The sequence below is a fragment of the Stegodyphus dumicola genome, chromosome 8, assembly GCF_044657685.1.
Source record: "Stegodyphus dumicola isolate Sdum_Otavi_A_Nest chromosome 8, ASM4465768v1".
Taxonomy (NCBI): Eukaryota; Metazoa; Arthropoda; class Arachnida; order Araneae; family Eresidae; genus Stegodyphus; species Stegodyphus dumicola.
The window spans coordinates 188,513,060-188,531,699 of NC_140775.1; the positions used below are offsets into that span (position 1 = coordinate 188,513,060).

General features: G+C 33.3%; 1 protein-coding gene across 3 annotated transcripts in view; it reads left to right on the top strand.

Annotated features, from left to right (window-relative positions):
- The window catches only part of LOC118187013 (cGMP-inhibited 3',5'-cyclic phosphodiesterase 3A-like), an 881,882-nt gene that overhangs the window by 52,315 nt on the left and 810,927 nt on the right, over positions 1-18,640 (top strand). The gene's annotated exons all lie outside the window — the stretch shown is intronic.

The following is an 18,640-nucleotide window of genomic DNA, read 5'->3' on the forward strand; positions in this document are numbered from 1 at the left end:
CCGAAAGACCATTGATTGCCGGACATGTTCAAACACACCGGAAGTTTCATTGACTGTAGCAGCTGCGCAAACAAGTCTTGCCACGAGATCCATTTCAGACACAACAGGATCATCACACACGACTCTTTTGTTGGCTACCCACAAAAAGAAATCAAGGCTCTATAAATCCGCTGAACGCAGAGGCCAGGGAACGGGTCCACCACGCCCAATCCATCGATGCGAGAATGATCTGTTTAAATGGCTACGGTCATCTAATCCAAAATGAGCAGGCGCCGCATCATGTGGGAATCACATGTTGACAAGCTCTCCGTTCATATAACGTTCCATACTCTTTGTATGGTGCCTACCACTCGAACGAGGCAATCCTCACTTTCCAGTAGCACTCTCTTATACAACACCCTCTCGTGGCGTACAGTGACGTTTCTGGGCAATTCTTAATCCTTATGTTGTGCCCTCCCTCTCCCAGAAGTTTGTCGCAACATTTACAGGACGTCCTAAGTCGCAAGATATTATATATTAAGACATTAAAAACGCAAGTTAAGTTTCATCAATAGGCCTAGTAAAACAGGAGATAAAGAAGAGTTTATTTTTTTTTTCTTTTGCGCACTTTGCAGTGTACTTCGCAGTAAACAGCTCTGAGTTATCAGTAAATGCTGTGCGATAGGCCTAAATATTATCAGATTTACCGTTAGCATATGCAAAATACAATGGATTAAAAGTGCTTCCATTTAATTCAGTCACCGAGAACGATTAGGTGCTTCTGTTTGTATTGCATATATAAAGCTCTAATGAACAATAAACAGGTAGACCGAGGAAATGGATCTTACCGTGCCTCGCAAGCAGCTCTGGTATTACCCATTACACTCACTTACTGCTTTGATTCTGAGTCAAAATTTACTGTGACATTATTGTTAATTTGGACCATCTTGAGAGAAACACGCAAGAAATTTCAAACGTTGCAGACACTGCAAATCTTACCATTCATTTTCAAAGACGATCCACTGTTTCGTATGGGCTCAAGTATGAAGTTTAGACTACTATAGAAACTATTAATCGAGAATGAAGTCTATGATTTTTAAAAAAAAAATTCCGTTATGCATTTTGAAAAAATAATGAAACCTAATGTTAATGTATGCAAAATAATGTCGCGTTATTCGGTTGAAAGTTGCCACTGTTGGGCCGACACTTCTGAATGAAGTGTAGAACGAAGATGGCTAATTCTGGGCCTAATGTGAGGGATAAAAGTCACGTGCGTTGCCACGTGACAGGGGCCTAGCTAGAGGGGGCAAGAAGGCATCTCTCCCCGGGCGCAGAATCCAAGGGGCGCCAAACTGATGTTACGACATTTTAGAATTAAATGTTTTCTATCCTTGGCAAGTATTAGGGGGCGCGAAATCTTCAGTTGTCCCTGGGCGCTGAAAACCCTAGCTACGACTCTGCCACGTGATATTCGTAGAGAATGATATATATTTCATGCAGAGATAGCGAATGATATATAGCTTTGTCGGTTTGTCATTTGGTGTTCTATAGAATGCCTAGGAAACGTATGAAAGGTTAATCGCTTCAAACATTGTCGGCCCATTTTCGTCAGTCTATAAATTGCCGACTTTCATACATTTCAGGTAACATATACATTTTTTTCGATTTAGATTAACATGCTTTTATAAATTAAGCAACAAAAAGGTATAACAACTATGATAGATACCAAAACTTGCATAAACTTAGTTTTAGATATATATATATATATATATATATATTCACAAACTAATACTAAATACTTAGCAGCTAGAAAAAGGATTCACCGTCCCCCCCTAATATTATGAAACCCCTCCTCCGCCGTCGAAGAATTTCCCTCTCGTAAAGCACCTGTGTATTAAATGGAAGGAGGAGTTTGATGAGAAATTAAAAGCTCGATTTAGGAACTCGTCGGAACTTCACCTGAAGCCCTTCTGGTCACACCAGGCCCCCCAAAATGCAGGCTTTGTCTACTTTCTGAAGGGAGAATGAAGACCTGATCGAACTCTGCTTGTCCGTCACACTACCCTCTCGGCAAAATCTTTCAGTTGAATTCGGTTTATGCATATATATCCGAGAGCCGAAGCTCAGTAAGCACAGATCACAATAAGTGAAACAAACGAGCCCCACAAAGAAATTTTAATTTTGTATTTAATAAGTATTGACAAATGAAATAAAAAGGAACAGAAAAATGCAATTTATAGCATTATAATGGTCACGTTACAATATAAAAGGGAACACAAAAATGCAATTTATAGCATTATAATGGTCACATTACAATATAAAAGGGAACACAAAAATGCAATTTATAGCATTATAATGGTCACATTACAATATAAAAAGGAACATAAAAATGCAATTTATAGCATTATAATGGTCACATTACAGTACAATTCAGCTACACTTTACTTATCGAAACGGAGCTGAACCACAACGATGAGGAAAATCCCCAAAGCATGTCAACTTTCTTTTAATCAAACTATTTTCCCTGCCTCTTAACTATTCAGAAACTAACACCTGTTTTAGATTGTTAAAAAAAATGCTTGTCATCTAAATGCAAAGGAGATAAGTTATAGTACAGAAATTTAAAATCTGGAAGAAAAGTAACTTTATGCTGACATAAATTTTTAACTATTTCTTTCAATTTCTAGCGCGATCAAAAATGGCCCTTTTTCTTCAGGAGGAAACTATTTTTTGCGAAGGCAGGAGAAGCAGCAACTACATTTATAAACAAATCAATGAATAGAACAGTAAGAAAGGAAATGCAGTGCAATTAGTCGAGGAAAACTATTTTTTAAATTGATGGCGTTAGGTACGTTTTGTCTTTGGTACCCCTATTGATTTCCCATGTTTTTCTCGATAGATGGCGCTACGTTCATTTTTGTTTTGCTTAGTACTTTCTTGATAGATACAGAATTCTTGCACATTTGACAAAGAGGAATGCTATCAAAATCAGTGGAATTCTATGCAAAATATGCGCCAATTTTTGCATTTTTTTTTCGGGGTAGGGGAACTGTAATTTTAAAAATCTATGCAATTTTTATTTGGAAATGATTTTAAGGTATTTAAGTTTTATTGATGGATTATGTCTATTGAAATATACTTTTGCGGTTTATCCGAACTGAATAAACCTTGCTAATATGTAAATAATAACTCTTATTTTTATCCGAATTCGCCAAGTGCAGTCTTATCTGAATCTTACCATATAAGCTTACCATTTTTTTTTTTTTTTTTTTTTTATAAAGTTAAACAAATATAAATGCATATTTATCTCCGTTATTTGATCGAAAAGAAAAGTAAGTTTAGAATGCTCACGATTTGGAGATTTGTTTTGTTCCAAATAATTCAAAAATAATATTTTTTTTTAAATTTATCCCTGTTAATATATTTTTTTTTTTTTTTTTTTACGGAAACGAACCTAAGTTATTCGAAATCCCTCCCCTCCTAAGTTATTTTGTTTTTTTTATATGTTTAAGTTTATTTTATGGTATACTTAAATGAATATCAGTACATGTTTAATTTTAGTGAAGATATCAACGTTTAAATCTGGATCCAATAAAATTACGTTTTAAGAGAAAAAATATTATCTTGAATAAAAGATTAAAATAATATTTAATCGTTTATAGTGAATAAACGATTAAAATATTATCGTGAATATTATCGTGAATAAACCATATAAAAATATTATCGTGAATATTATCGTGAACAAACGATATAAAATATTATCGATATAAGTTTTATTCGCAAATATATTCCATTGGACTTTACATAGTAATTTTTAATAATGTAATTTAGATATATCTTACGTGTTAAATTAATAGGGGAGCACAATATTTTTGTTTTTAGTTTGATACACCATGTTGTATGGTATGCAGCATCTGTGATTAGAACTAATTAATTTTTTATTTATTTAGGTGTTAAGGAACAGTAACGTATCTTTCTTTCCATACCTCCAATCAATACACTATAATGAGGGAAGTAGTTCAATATCGATCTCATAGATGGCAGCACCATACATCATGTAAATTGCTGAACTGCCGCAAATATAATTATTCTAGGCATTATATCTAGGGGTCCATTTAAATTATTTTATTTCAGTGATTTATGCTGAGGTTTTAAAATGAAATATATTTTCAGTGTAATGGAAATGAAATAATTGGGAATTTCGGGACACATTGCGGCTCACGGGTACCAAAAAAAAAAAAAAAAAAAAAGATTCTGAGTAGGCAAAGTTTTAAGGAGATTGAGATTTTATTGCTCAGCGAAACTCTTTCAAGAGGCGGGAGGGATAAGAACCTGAGTTAAGAGAGTGTCTTTAAATTTCCAACTAAGTTAAACACTATTCATATCCGGTATATTTTACGCCGATGTCAAGAGAAAATATTGAGTCACGTGCAGCAGTATTTTTACTTAAAGCACTTAAATGGACACGTAATATAAACAAACATATTTCGTTCACGTTTTGTATTTATATAAGCCCAAGCAGTCGTGCTATTTTTGAAGTTTTGCTTCTCAGATTATTATGTAAAAGAAACTAGTTGGTAGGAGTCTTTTTATTTTCCTACGCCTTGTTGGTTGGGGTTTTCTGAACAAAACTGAATCTGCATGTTTCATCTGTTGCACGCATATTTTAGTTTCGCTAGTTACTAAGTTTCGCTAGTTATTGCACGCTTATTTAGTTAAAATCCCTCTTATTTTTAGCTTTTAAAGTGTTTTATTATATTTCAAAATAGTTCGCAAATGTGCTAGATGATATAAAAATTCCAAGATAAGAAAAATTTTATAATTGTAAGAAAACATGTTAATTTACTTAAATTACGAACAAAAAAAATCAGCAAACAACTGAGCCACTTAAACTTTTTTTTTTAAATTTAATTTGATCAATTTGTTGTTTTTTTGTGTTTTATATATATATATATAGAGAGAGAGAGACAGATAGATAGATATGATTTTAAATTGCATAAATCAAGAAAAATGCTTCTCCTTAGACCTAGAAAAAATTCTTGAAAATAAAAAAAACTTGGAATCCTATTATAATTAAATAATTTCACTAAATCTTTCGTGGTACTGGTAAGGCAGGCTATTCGTAATAATGATTTTAGTTAATTTGAGAATTTACTGAAATTTTGTGTTTTTAAAATGAATGAATAGAAAGTATAAATCAGTTCGAAACTGTTTTCTTTGGATTAAATTTTCATTTTCTATTTTTTCATATGTTTTGAATGCTTTTGTTTCCAATCTTTCATTTTGGCCGCTAGCTTAAATAGGAAATAAAAATTAAATAAAGAAATAAATCATTCAGTATTCAAGCTTTTTCTCTTGTGTATGATTTTGATAGAATAGTTTTGCAAAAATATTCTTTATTCTGGTTTGTATGGTTTCAAATTTGCATATGTTAACATATTATTTCATGTGTTGGATATTTACTTGATTTACTCTCGGACTCGGCCAGCTGTAAATAAAAATGAGAAAAATTGAAAAAAAGGCCTACACTGTATCCAGATAAATATTTTTAAAATATGTACCCATTTTGTACACACACTTCAGGGAACTTGCGTCTTCAACAAAAAGACAGGTTTAAAATACAATTTCTGGATTTATTTCCATCCTAGATTTTTTTTCATCGTACTTGTAAAATATGATTAAATTACTTGTAAAATTTTAGATAGGTATCATCTTATGAAAATATTGAAGAGTATGAACATGTGGCGTAAAAATAAACTTCCGAATGCAGATATTTAAAAAAACATTATTTATCTAATTACAAGTTACAGTACCGTAGCTAGAGTTTTTCCCGCCTGGTGTGGTTTTTGAAATAGCCACCTAGGAAGGTTACTGAATTTGCTGCTCCTCCCTCGATATACAAGCAAATAACTTTCAACAGTGTCAGAATGACATATAGGGAAATAAATTAAAATTTATATCTATTAAAAAGAATCTGAAAGCCTTCAGATTTTACATTACGCCCAAAGGGGAGTTTTTTTAAAGTTTTGTACGTTGCCTTATAAGGTACGTCTCCCGCCTTCCTAGCGTGCCTTCGTGGTGTAGTGGTCAGCACACTGAGCCGGTATTTCAGAGTTCCGTGGTTCGATTCCTGGCGAAGGCGGTTGCTAAATTTCATCTCTCCGGCCTCAAAAAAAAAAAAAAAAAAAAAAAAAAAATTTAATGTCTCTACAGTGGCGCCCGAACTAAAAGGGTGTTGGAGGATGATTCTCCTCACCCAGGAATTTGGCGATTGAGTCCCAACAAAATCCCAGTCGCCCTTTGAAAAGGGGAGTATATAAGGTATTTCTCCCGCCTTCCTAGCGTGCCGTTGCAGAGTAGTGGTTAGCACACTGAGCCGGTATTTCAGAGGTCCGTGGTTCGATTCTCGGCGTAGGTGTTTGCTAATTTTTCATCTCTCCGGCATCCGAAAAAATCCTAATGTCGCTACACCTTTATTTATTAAATATTATGTTTTTCGCACTTAAACCATAAAATTCAGTTCAACACCATTATCACAAAATAATTTTAAAAGGAGCATATCTGTAGAATTTTCGACACACAGTCTCGCGCGCTGGAGATAAAAATGTTATTTTATTCCGGTTCAGTGTTGCCACTGCTCGCTTTGAAATCGTGGAGTTTGTTAATAAAAAATTCGTTAAAGTGTTGCAAAATGCGAGGTAGGTAATAAAGCGAATTCCAAATTCCAAAATTAGGGCTTGTATTCGGTGGAAGATTACGTTATTCAAAACTGAATGACTCTAGGTATCATTGTTTTGTCACAATGCGTGAAACCTTGTAAGGTTTATCTTAATTTTCTAACAATTTTGAGTTAAATTTACTTTCCTGTCTTGCCTTAATTTCAGCTAACAACTTCCGGCTAGAACGTATTTTCAGAATAGAAGTTGAATGCAAATGAGGAGAAGAAGTATTTAAATATGCCTACATAGCACAAAAATATCCTTGGGATATCCCGAGGTTGTTGCTCGCGCGATATACGCACATCTTCAGGACATCCCGGAATATCCCTCGAACCTCCTAAACATCTCCTCTCGAGTGCTTAATGTCACATCCCTGTATATCCTCAGAACATTCTAACTAAGTCCCATCGACAGCGTACGGGATGTTATTAGGGTATGAACTCCTATTTCCTACATCCTCAGGACATCCCAGGATATTCCACTAACCTCCTAAACACATCCCATTATATCCTAAGAACAACCTATCTATGTCCCATGGACAGCGTATGGGATGTTATTAGGATTTAAAGTCCTACTTACTACATCCTCAGGACATCCCGTAATATCCCAGTTTCCTCCTAAACTCATCCTCTTGAGTGCTTAATGTCACATCCATCCCAGTATATCCTTAGAACATCCTATCTAGGTCCCACCGGAAGCATATGGGACGTTATCAGGATTTGAAATACTAGTTACAATATCCCTTTAACCTCTTAAATACATACTCTCAACTGCTTATCCCAGTATATTATACCAATTATCCCAATTGTTTAAAGTTGAAGCTCTACCGACTTCGTTAGAGAGCCAGAAATTCTGATTAGCGCGCGTTAGCCATTTGGCGATACTCTCTCTAAAGCTAATTTTACGATCGGCCGTACTTTAGGCCCTTGATTGCTTCGTCGTTTCTTAGCGTTTAGGGGCCAACTCTGTTAGAATCTTGATAGCTTCGGCTATATCTTCTTAGTTAAGTTTAGTTAAGTTTGATAAGCCCAAGTGGAGGCTTCATTATAACTCCAAGAAGGAGTCATCTGTTAAGTTTCTTTTGAATAATAAAGAGTAATAAACCCTTCGTACGTTTACGTTTCTGTCTCTCTGAGCTATGCGATTATTTGTCAATCAGTTCTCAACGTTCCAGACACTGTAGCAGTACATTCAAAGTTTGGAATCTTACAACCTACGTACATTTATGCAGATTCTTCATTATTCAATTTCTTTAAGTATAATACAGAGATGTAACATTTGGTGGCCACAGTTTGGAAAGTAAATCGGCATTTAAAATTTATCGATATCATATTTTGTACAACTTTAACGAATTTTTTATTAACAAACGCAAGGATTTCAAAGCGAGCAATGGCAACACTCTACGGGAAAAAAAAAAAAAAAAAAAAAAAAAAACTTTTTTATTTCCAGCGCGCGGAACTGTGTATCGGAAATTCTAAAGATACACTCATTTTAAAATTATTTTGCGACATTGCTCTTGATTTGAATTTTATGGTTTAATTGCAAAGAGCATGATATTTAATAAATAAAGTAACACACAAATCGTTAAAAAAACGCCCCTCTGGACGTAATTTAAAATCTGAAACTTTCAGATTGATTTTTTACTTCCTTGTACGAAGTAAAAAGGAAGAATTGTAATCACGAAAAGTTTCAGGCAGCATATTTCAACCAAAATATCCATTTTGACCCCTATCGAATGCAATTTAACGATGTTTTTGCGTGATATCTGTACGTAAGGACAGAATAAAAAACTCTTTTCCTTCAAAAAAATTATAAAACTGCTTTAAAATAAATTCTAAAGAGAATTTTTCGTGGCGTCTGTACGAACGTATGTACGTACGTCTCTCGCATAACTCAAAAACGAGTAGCCTCAGAACGTTGAAATTTTGTATATAGGACTGCTATAACATGTAGATGTGCACCTCGTATTTTGGTTGCTATCAGCCGCACCAAACGTATATAAATATATTTATATATATATATCCACTCTGTTACCCGGGTGAGTGATCTCAGTTTCTTTACTCTTATATGTTTGTAATTTGTACATTTTTTGCTTTAAAAATGATTGAATTATGTTGTTTTTATCTTCCGGTTAAGAATTTTATGCCTTTAGTAAATCTGTGTGCAATATTTTTAGAATTATCAGCAATTTTAAAGTTGTTTAATTGCCGCTAAGCCTGTTTTTAAACAGGAGACTATAGTGGACAGGAGACTAGTGGATTTGTTGCCAATCTAGAGAAACTTAGCTTTGCAACAACAAAGATAACGCATTCATTTATTATAGCCAATTAAATCATGCTTATTTCTTTTTGGAATTTTTTCGAGGAAATAAGTGTTTGAAATTTACTTCGTAATTTTTAATACAGATATTTTGAGTTTTTATGTATTTTTCCCTTGTGTTGTATTTTTCCCTTGAAGTGAGAACTGAATTAATTGAATGAGAAATGCTCAATCGTCTGTGAAAAACTGTTTCTTTTTTGTTTTGTTTGCTTAATTTCTTTTATACATCATTCTAGCTTTATTATCGTATTTGAATAGAACATGTGGCAACGATTAGATAATTCTATTCTTTAAATGATATACGTTTTGTGCATTATGAGTTATAATATGAACGAAATATATACGTTAACTGTTATATAACTATTGGATTATAGAACCGTTAACTTAGTTTCCGGTTATATAATTATTATATAAGTTAACTGTTATATAATTATTAATACTGTTAAGTGAATCTAGCGCCAGAGTGTCGCTATGGTAAACAAATACTAGAGTGAATTTTAAAGAATGCATTTATTCTATTGTGGTTTATACGCTGTCGGCGAAGTAGATTTAATTCAATCCAATAAGTTTAAATGAAATCAAGAAAAAATGCGCATAATTTAATATTCCAATACAAGGGAGTCATGTGGTGTACACATCAGATTTTTTTATTACAAAGTATTATGTTTTATCATTCCGTTGAACTTTCCTAAAGGAAGATTTAAAAGAAAAATTCACTTAAAATCTGTAACGTGCGCCTGACGCGGTGGCATTTGCGCTGGTTATAACATTGTAATTTTATATTATTATTTTGTTCGTTTCTGTGCTTTCAAACCATCGACGACTGTTACTTAAAAGCCTACTGGATTTCACCAAATGCTGTTAGGTTAGGGTTCTAGTAATAGCCTTAAGCTAACAGCATTTAGGATGCCACCCCGGGATTGCTTCGTAATGTCCTTGTGCGACGGGCAGCCCATGTGACTGGTAAGTGACAAATTTTGACGATAAGTGGTGCCGCATGGCGATGGCGTCAAACCTCACCAAAGTGCGAAGACAGGGTTTGAACCACATTGTTCAAGAATATGTATTGACGTTATTTTGCCAGGGCCTGGTACTGCGGCTGAATTTGGTCGCATGAGTGTCGGCTTGATTGTTTGATGGAATGTGCATGCCCAAATCTAGTCTAGTCGTAGGAAACGCGAACCCCTGATCTTACTCTGATCCGTTTCTGGTTTTAGGGTTATCCAAAATCTAAGGTTTACACATCAAATCAGCGAAATTTGTCAGAGTTGAAATACACCATAAATCATGATTTTATACAGATCCCTTCTGATATGTTACGCTCGTCAGTGTTGCTAACAATATCACACATGCAATGCGTTATCGCCTGAGAAAGGAGGCCCTTTAGAAACTTGTAATTCCAATGAAGGTTCTCCCCCCCCTCTTCTCTCTTGTGTTGTCATTGATCTTTTGCAATGTTCTTTTTTGAAAATGACTTAACTCTTCGAAGGGAGGTGGTTACCTACAGTAACCACCTTTTCTATTGAACATCTTACTCACTCATTTTCAAGACTTACCGTTTCTGAAGTTACCTTGTAGCTCACTGTATCGCAATTAAGAAACATAAGCCAATCAAGAAGCATAAGCCAGTAGTTGATACAGCAATTCGTCTGCAAGAAAATGAGCATCGACGAAAGATGCCGTTTTGAGACTAACATCCCTTTTTGGCGAATAATATTAGAAACAATTTACTTAAAATACAGTCTAGTGATAATATGTGATTTATTTCTATATTTATGTATATGAGATTTCAATTTAGAAGAAACTTTTCGCTCGCTCAGTAATGCATGACTTAAGTGATGACTGGCTCACAGCGCATAACAATTTACACATAAAACTTCATCAGGACAAAGCAAAGAAAACGTACTTGGAAAAGTACTACTGCATTCCTTGAAAAAAAAATCTGATGTGTACACCACATGACTTCCTTGTACGGAATATTAAATTATACGCATTTTTTTTTTTTTTTTCATTTCATTTAAACTTTTTGGATTGAATTAAATCTACTTCGCCGACAGTGCATAAATCAATAAATGCGATCTTTAAAATTGCAATAGAATAAAATTCACTCTATTTGTTTACCATAGCGACGCTCTGGCGCTAGGTTCACTTAACAGTATTATATTTCGTTCATATTATAACTCAGAATGCACAAAATTTATATCATTTAAAGAATTATCTAATCGTTGCCACATGTTCTATTCAAATACTGTAATAAAGGTAGAACGATGTATAAAAGAAATTAAGCAAACAAAAGAAAAAAGAAACAGTTTTTCACTGGGGATTGAATATTTCTCATTCAATTAATTCAGTTCTCACTTCGCGACAAGGCAAAAATACATAAAAACTCAAAATATCTGTATTAAAAATTATGAAGTAAATCTTAAACACGTATTTCCTCGAAAAATTTCCAGAAAGGATTAAGCATGATTTATTTGGCAATAATAAATGAAGGCGTTATCTTTGTTGTTGCGAAGCTAAGTTACTCTAGATTGGCAACTAATCCACTATCCTGCTGTTTCAAATGTAAACAAGCAATGATCGCCATCAAAAAATTATTAGGCTTAGCGGTACTTAAACCACTTTAAAATTGTAGATAATTCTAAAAATATTTCATACATTTTTACTATAAAGGCATAAAAACCTTAATCCGAAGATAAGAACAACACAATTCAACCATTTTTAAAGTAAAAAATGTATAGATATAAAAAAAAAAAAAATTATCTTCAGACCGATAAAAAATATATAGATAAAAAATATTTTTTTTTATCTTCAGACCAATACAAAATATATAGATAAAAAATATTTTTTATCTTCAGACTTTTTGAATTTTTTTTTCTTTTTTTAGCAATGTTGCTAGCTTTTAGATCACTAAGTTTTTTAATCAAAAATTCATTCAAGGTTTACAAACTATAATACATCATATTCGAAATTCAAAACTCGAATTTTAAGGTGCACATATTCGGATGTAAGTCTACGGTTTTCAAAATTTGACGGTTGTATATTTTTCATTATTTAATTTCTTAAAAAAATAATACAGGGCTATTATATTTGAAGTCAACCATTTGACAAATGATTCGCTGTTTGTAGCAGACGATGCAAAGCCTCAAAATTCGAGACTAATAGGACATTCGGGGTAACGCCCTTTTGGGCTAATAATACACTAGCAAAGTAAAATAATATAATACTAAAATAATAATAATAGAGTAAATAAAAATCTGAAAGCTTTCCGATTTTATATTAGGTCCAAAGAGGCGTTTTGTTTTGCGCGAGTTTCAAAACAGGATTTGGAAACTGACATTCAAAGTCATTCTACGCTAAAAAATTCTAGACATTGTAATGTGTTTGCATTATTGTAATGTGTTTGCATTATTATGCTGCGAACATAATACCAGTAAGAAATGTAACGAAACCACGCGCATAAATTATCCGTGCTTGAAAATGCACATGATGTCAGGTCAAGGTGTTGTTTGATGACCTTCCTCACCCTGCCGATCGTTTGCCAATTCAAACTATGATTTATGACAATTCCGTTGATGATAATTTCCCAGTTGTGTGTTATACAGATGGCAGTAAAATTAATAATCGAGTTGCGTTAGACATAAACAGAAAGAGATGGCGCAACGGAAATAAATTTCCTGGCTGTAGCATTATTCAAAATTCTGCTGGGACAATCATTAAACTTTTTAATTAACTGAACTACTCCTAAATTTACTAAAAAATGCAATTTATACAACAGAACAAATCTCTTAAAGGAGAGAAAAATCACGTATGCTGCTGGGCTGTTTTAAATAAAATGCATTCATATTCGTGCCTTTTGAAATTTCAAATTATAATTTTTCAAAAAATTAATATTATTAATATTGAATATAAAAGTTTTAGAAAAAATAATACAAATTATTAGTCCAAAGGGACTTGAGTCCCGAAGGACTATTGCTTTCGTTTTGGCATTTTGCGTCGGACTCATAAACGTCGGTTCACTTTTCAAACTGTTGCCACAAAATGTTAGAGTCCTGCATTATATTTGAAGAAATTAAATAATGAAAAATCTGCATAAATGATTGTCTATTTCTCGCATTGTGATAAAACAATGGTACATAGAGCCATCGAATTTTGAATGACGAAATCCTACTGCGAATATGGGCATCTGAAATCCCAAATTTGGAATTTGTTTTATTATAGATTTTATATTTTGTAAAACTTTAACGAATTTTTGATTTGCAAACTCAATGCTTTAAAAGCGAGAAATGGCAACGTTATATAGAAAAAAAATACTTTTATCTCCAGCTCGCGAGACTGTGTATATCGGAAATTCTAAAGATATGCTTAATTTAACATTATTTTGCGATATTGCTCTTGAACTGAATTTTATGGTTTAAGTGCAAAGAACATGATATTTAATAAATAAAGGTAACACTCAAAACGTTAAAAAAACGCCCCTTTGGACGTAATTTAAAATCTGAAAAATTTCAGATTTTTTTTAATTTTTTATTTATTTATTTATTTATTTATTTATTTTTTGTTTTGTTTTGTTTTGGCGCGACTGACGCCGTCACTTGTGGTCTACGCGATTTTTTGTAAGTACTCGGAAATCTTACAAAGGAAGTTTACAAGCAATAGGAATTTAAAAGACCGAATCCATTGCCTAAGGAAGGCCCTTGCCTCCCAGTATCTCGCCCCTCTGAATGATGGTGACCACGAACAGTAGGTGGTCCCTGTCCATTTCTTCTCCGGAATCGCAAAGTGGGCAAATAGGATTGCTTGCAATGCCTATGCAGTGTAAGCGGGCTGCAAGACAGTCATGTCTTGTAGACAGACAGAAAGTCGCAAGTGCATTGCCTCTTGGACTATTGGGAATAAAAGGACTTCAAATATTAACGTGATGTATCTTATTCGATCTTCATTAAAAATGTAATGCGGATCGCGATACAAATTTCTATACGGAGATTATAATTAACAAACAAGCAAGAACGGTAAATTAAAATATCAGAACTCACAGTTTGTAGTCATTTATACAGGGTGCGGCAGCGTTCATAGTAGGGTAGTAAAACAAACCATAAGGCAGAAATTGTAATTTTGCAACACTATTCGGGGGAGGGAGGGGGAAAAATTTCTCCAGCGAGCGAGACGTTGTACAGGAAAATTTAAAGATGTGCTTATTTTAAAACATTAATTTGCGATGTTGCTGTTGAACTAAATTTTATAGTTTGAGCACGTAGGACATGATATTTAATAAATGAAGGTGACACACAAAACATTAAAAAAACCGCCCCTTTAGACGTAATCTGACGTTAAAATCTGAAACCTTTCAGAGTTTTTGAATTTTTTTTTTTTTTTTCCTTTTATTTTTAGCCCAAAGGGGCAATTTACCCAGAAGGGCTATTTATTTCATTTTGGCATTTTGCATCGGTTCACTCTTCACATTGTTGCCACCAAATATTAGAGCCCTGTATTACATTTAAAGAAATTAAACAATAAAGAATCTACATAAATGTATGTATGTTTCTCGTATTGTGATAAAACAACGGTACATAGAGCCATCTAATTTTGAATAACGTAGTCTTCCACTCGAATATGAGCACCTAGAAGCCCGTATTTGGAATTTGTTTTATTATCTGTTTCATATTTTGTAAAACTTTAATGACCATTTTATTAACAAACTCAAAGATTTCAAAGCGAGCAATGGCAACACTGTACGAAAAAAAAAAACATTTTTCTCTCCAGCGCGCGAGACTGCGTATCGGAAATTCTAAAGATATGATCTTTTAAAAATTACGTGATACTGCTGTTAAATTTTATGGTTTAAGTGCAAAGAACGTGATATTTAATAAGTAAAGGTAACACACAAAACGTTAAAAAAAGCCACCTTAAAAAATAGGAAGCGAGAGAAATAGAAATACCTTACAACTTTTTCCAAGAACTTTTTCGGCCTACCAGCGGCCGAGCGGCAAAGTCGCTGAACTTTGGTAGTTCGGTCCGAGGTTCGAACCCCGCGAACGGGCTGGCTGCATGGGTGTTTTCGTGGTTTTCCCCATGTGTAACGTGTATACGAGCCAGTTTCCCTTAGAAAGTCCTCCACGAAGGCATCTCTCCCCTTAGGCAGATAGCCCTCCAGGCTTTGCCGTAATTAAATAATCTAACCTAACCTAACCTCTTTCAACTCTTGAAACGCAGCTTAAATATTGCTTCTGAAGCACGTAGAGAATTTACATCTACGTCATACAAAATTTACATTCCGGCAGGAAACTAAAATCAGGAGAAATAGGATAGTCAAATTAAAAATAACGGGTTAGAATAAAGTAAAACCTTATAACATAACTTCAAGAAGCGACTTTTAGGAGCACAAGGAGGAGGGCAGTAAGAATAATGAGAATAATGAGTAGTAAGAATAATAAAACAAGGAAGACAGTTACACTGAAAATGGTAATGACTTTCTCTTTCAAGTTTTTCGAAGTGAATGGGAAAATTCTTAGAATAAATAATTTAAAAGTTTTACGGAACTGAGAACAGGCACCTGCATTTTAAAGAGACGCTGTATCTATAGTCTCGCACACACAAAACTTAACCTCAGTAATGTAGATTATACAAAATATTTTACGAATGTATGTATCCTTTATAGAAGGCTGAGTTACTTGCGTTATATTTAATGCGTGATACTGGACAGAAAGTAGGAAGTGTGTCAAATTTCATGACAATTGAAAGTAAGAACCATGAGCCAGACAACGTTACAAGACGTTGATTCTAAACTCTTCTGAATGAATGGGTATATATTGGGTCATATAAAAAGACTCAGCGCTTTTTTGGTACGTTTTTTAAACGAAAAATTTCTTTATTGAAAATCAGTTTTAATTAATTACATATTGACCATTATTATCTATGATCTTTCACCATTTTTCGAGTAGCTTCGTAATTCCATCGGTGTAGAACTTCTGTGGTTTATCGTCGAAAAACTTGAGCGAGTGATTTTCAGCGGCTCTTCGGTCAGCCAGTTTTTTACCATCAAGAGAGTTTTGCAGAGACTGAAGAAAATAGTAGTCAGACAGTGCAAGGTTCGGGCTATATGGTGGATGCATCGAAACGTCCCAACCAACTTCCGTTACTTTGTTCTGAGTCATCAAAAATGTGTGTGTCATGATGGAACTGATTATTACAGTCTGATATTGTGAACACTTGTATGAATATTTCTGAGGAAAATTCCTGCATTCTGTTATATTTCTTTTGATAAGGAAGATAAGAATAAATGTTTTGATAAGAATAAATTTTATCAAAATTTTATCGGACTTATGCATTCAATCCATTAGGAACCCGTACGCACGCAACGATATTTAAAGAAATTAAATAATGAATAATCCGCTTGAATGTATTGTTGCGTGCGTACGAGTTCGTTATGAAATGAATGCACAAGTCCGATGAAAAATGAACAAAAATTTATTATTATCACAACAAAAATGCTTAAATCTTCTCAAATTATCATGCAGTATTACAATATCTCACAGTAGTTATCTTTTAACTACTCAAATGTCCAATAGAACGTAATTCAAAACAGCTAAAGAACGCTAATCCGCGAATTCGCTACAATCAACAAGAGCAGTTTTCTAAACAACAACAAACTAAGCAACTACTACAAACTGAGATGTTTTCCTCGTTTTATAAGATTTTAAAATCACGCGCTAGAATTTTGTAGTACTTTCTCGAAATCAAAAAGAGATATTTATTTATTTAATGCACGCGCTCTTGTATTTTCAATTTTCCGGCTTAGCTTTTTTTTAATATTCGTCACGCGCTGCACTGCGCGAGAAATAAAACCATTTAATTTATAATTGAACTAACATTAGCTTTTTAAATACCAAATTCGTAACAGTATGTATATATATCTCGCATTGTGATCGAATTTTGCCATCGAATATTGCCATCGAATTTTGAATAACGTAATCTTCCACTCTAATATGGGCACCTGCATGCCCGAATCTTGAATTTGGAATTTGTTTTATTATCTATTTCGTATTTCTTACTCTTTAACGAATTTTCGATTAAAAACTTTACGATTTCAAAGCGAGCATTGGCAACACACTGTATAAAATATTTTTATCTCCAATGCTCAAAATTGTCTATCAAAAATTCTAAAGATGTTGTTTTAAATATTTTTATCCCAAAAAGGCGTTATTCCGAATGCTTTGTAAACGTGTATGTATGTATAAATGAAGAAAAGTCCCGTTGGACGTAATATAAAATCTAAAAGCTTTCAGTTTATTTTATTTAATTTTACTCCTTTGTTTCTATTAGAAGTCTTCCTCCAATGTTAATGTAAAGTTTCCTTCCTGAAATTGTTAGTGCAAATACCAACCGTGAGAGTTTCTTGAAATATATCTTTTATTCAGCAATAAACTTATCACCTTAGATTTACGTCATAAATGTTTGCAATTTGTAGTAAATGTCTCCATAAACTGGAAATATTTTAGCTTAAAATCTGTAAAGTAGTAGGCGAGCAGATAAAATCAGTTTCAATGAATTGCAAATTTAACTGGCTACGCAGCTTTTTCGCTATAAATTCACCAAATCCAGCCAAGTGAAAACGTCAGATATCATATACGCATTTTAAAGTCTCTTAGTCATGAAACATTGATTGAAAAAAATCTCGCAGTTTCTGTGGGAGAGGTAAACGTCATAGAATTTATGTTTTAGCAAAATTGAATTATTATTATTTTTTAAACTAAACTATTATTTGCAGCTGCATTCAGAGATTAGTCGTTCTAAAAATGAAATGCTGATAGTGTACAAGCCTCTCGATATTTCTAGACAATTTTTATTATTAATAAATAAGTAATTAATATTCATTTTTAACATCAACACCTTTCCCATTAAATATTTTAATCGTATTTTATTTTTCAACTTTGAAGAATTATATAAATTGCTACTGTTCAGTTGTAGCGCAAAAAAATTCTTAACATATGTAAAGAACAATTAATTAAAGCAAAACTTACATATACTGTTTATAATGTATTCCAGTTACTGTTACCTAAATAATAAGCCATTTTACTCCCTTGTACGAAGTAAAGGAGGTGTTGTACTCGATTAAAAGTTCGGATATCACATATCAAGGAAAATATTTATTTTGACCACCCTTGAATCCATTTGAGCAATGCATGATGCCTGTACGTACGAACAGGATAAAGGACTTTTTTCCCCCAAAACGGATTGTAAAATGTATTTAAAATGGACTCGGAAGAGATTTTTTTTATTGACGTCTGTACGTGCTTACGTACGTATGCATCTCACATGACAAATGAGTAGCCTCAGTACGTAGAAATTTTGTATATGGGACTTCTATGACATGTAGTTGTGCACCTCCCTTTTATCGTTGCAATCACTGTAACAGAAGTGTATATATATATATATATATATATATATATATATGTGTGTGTGTGTGTGTGTGTGATGTATCAGCTTTAGTCGTAGCTTAAATAATCAGACGATAAGTTTAAAAAACAGGATCCATTTATTATTATTCAGGAGAAATAGCAGTTACAAAAATCAGATATCCGGAGTAAATAAAAAGAATTACTATTAACTTTTTGTATGAAGTT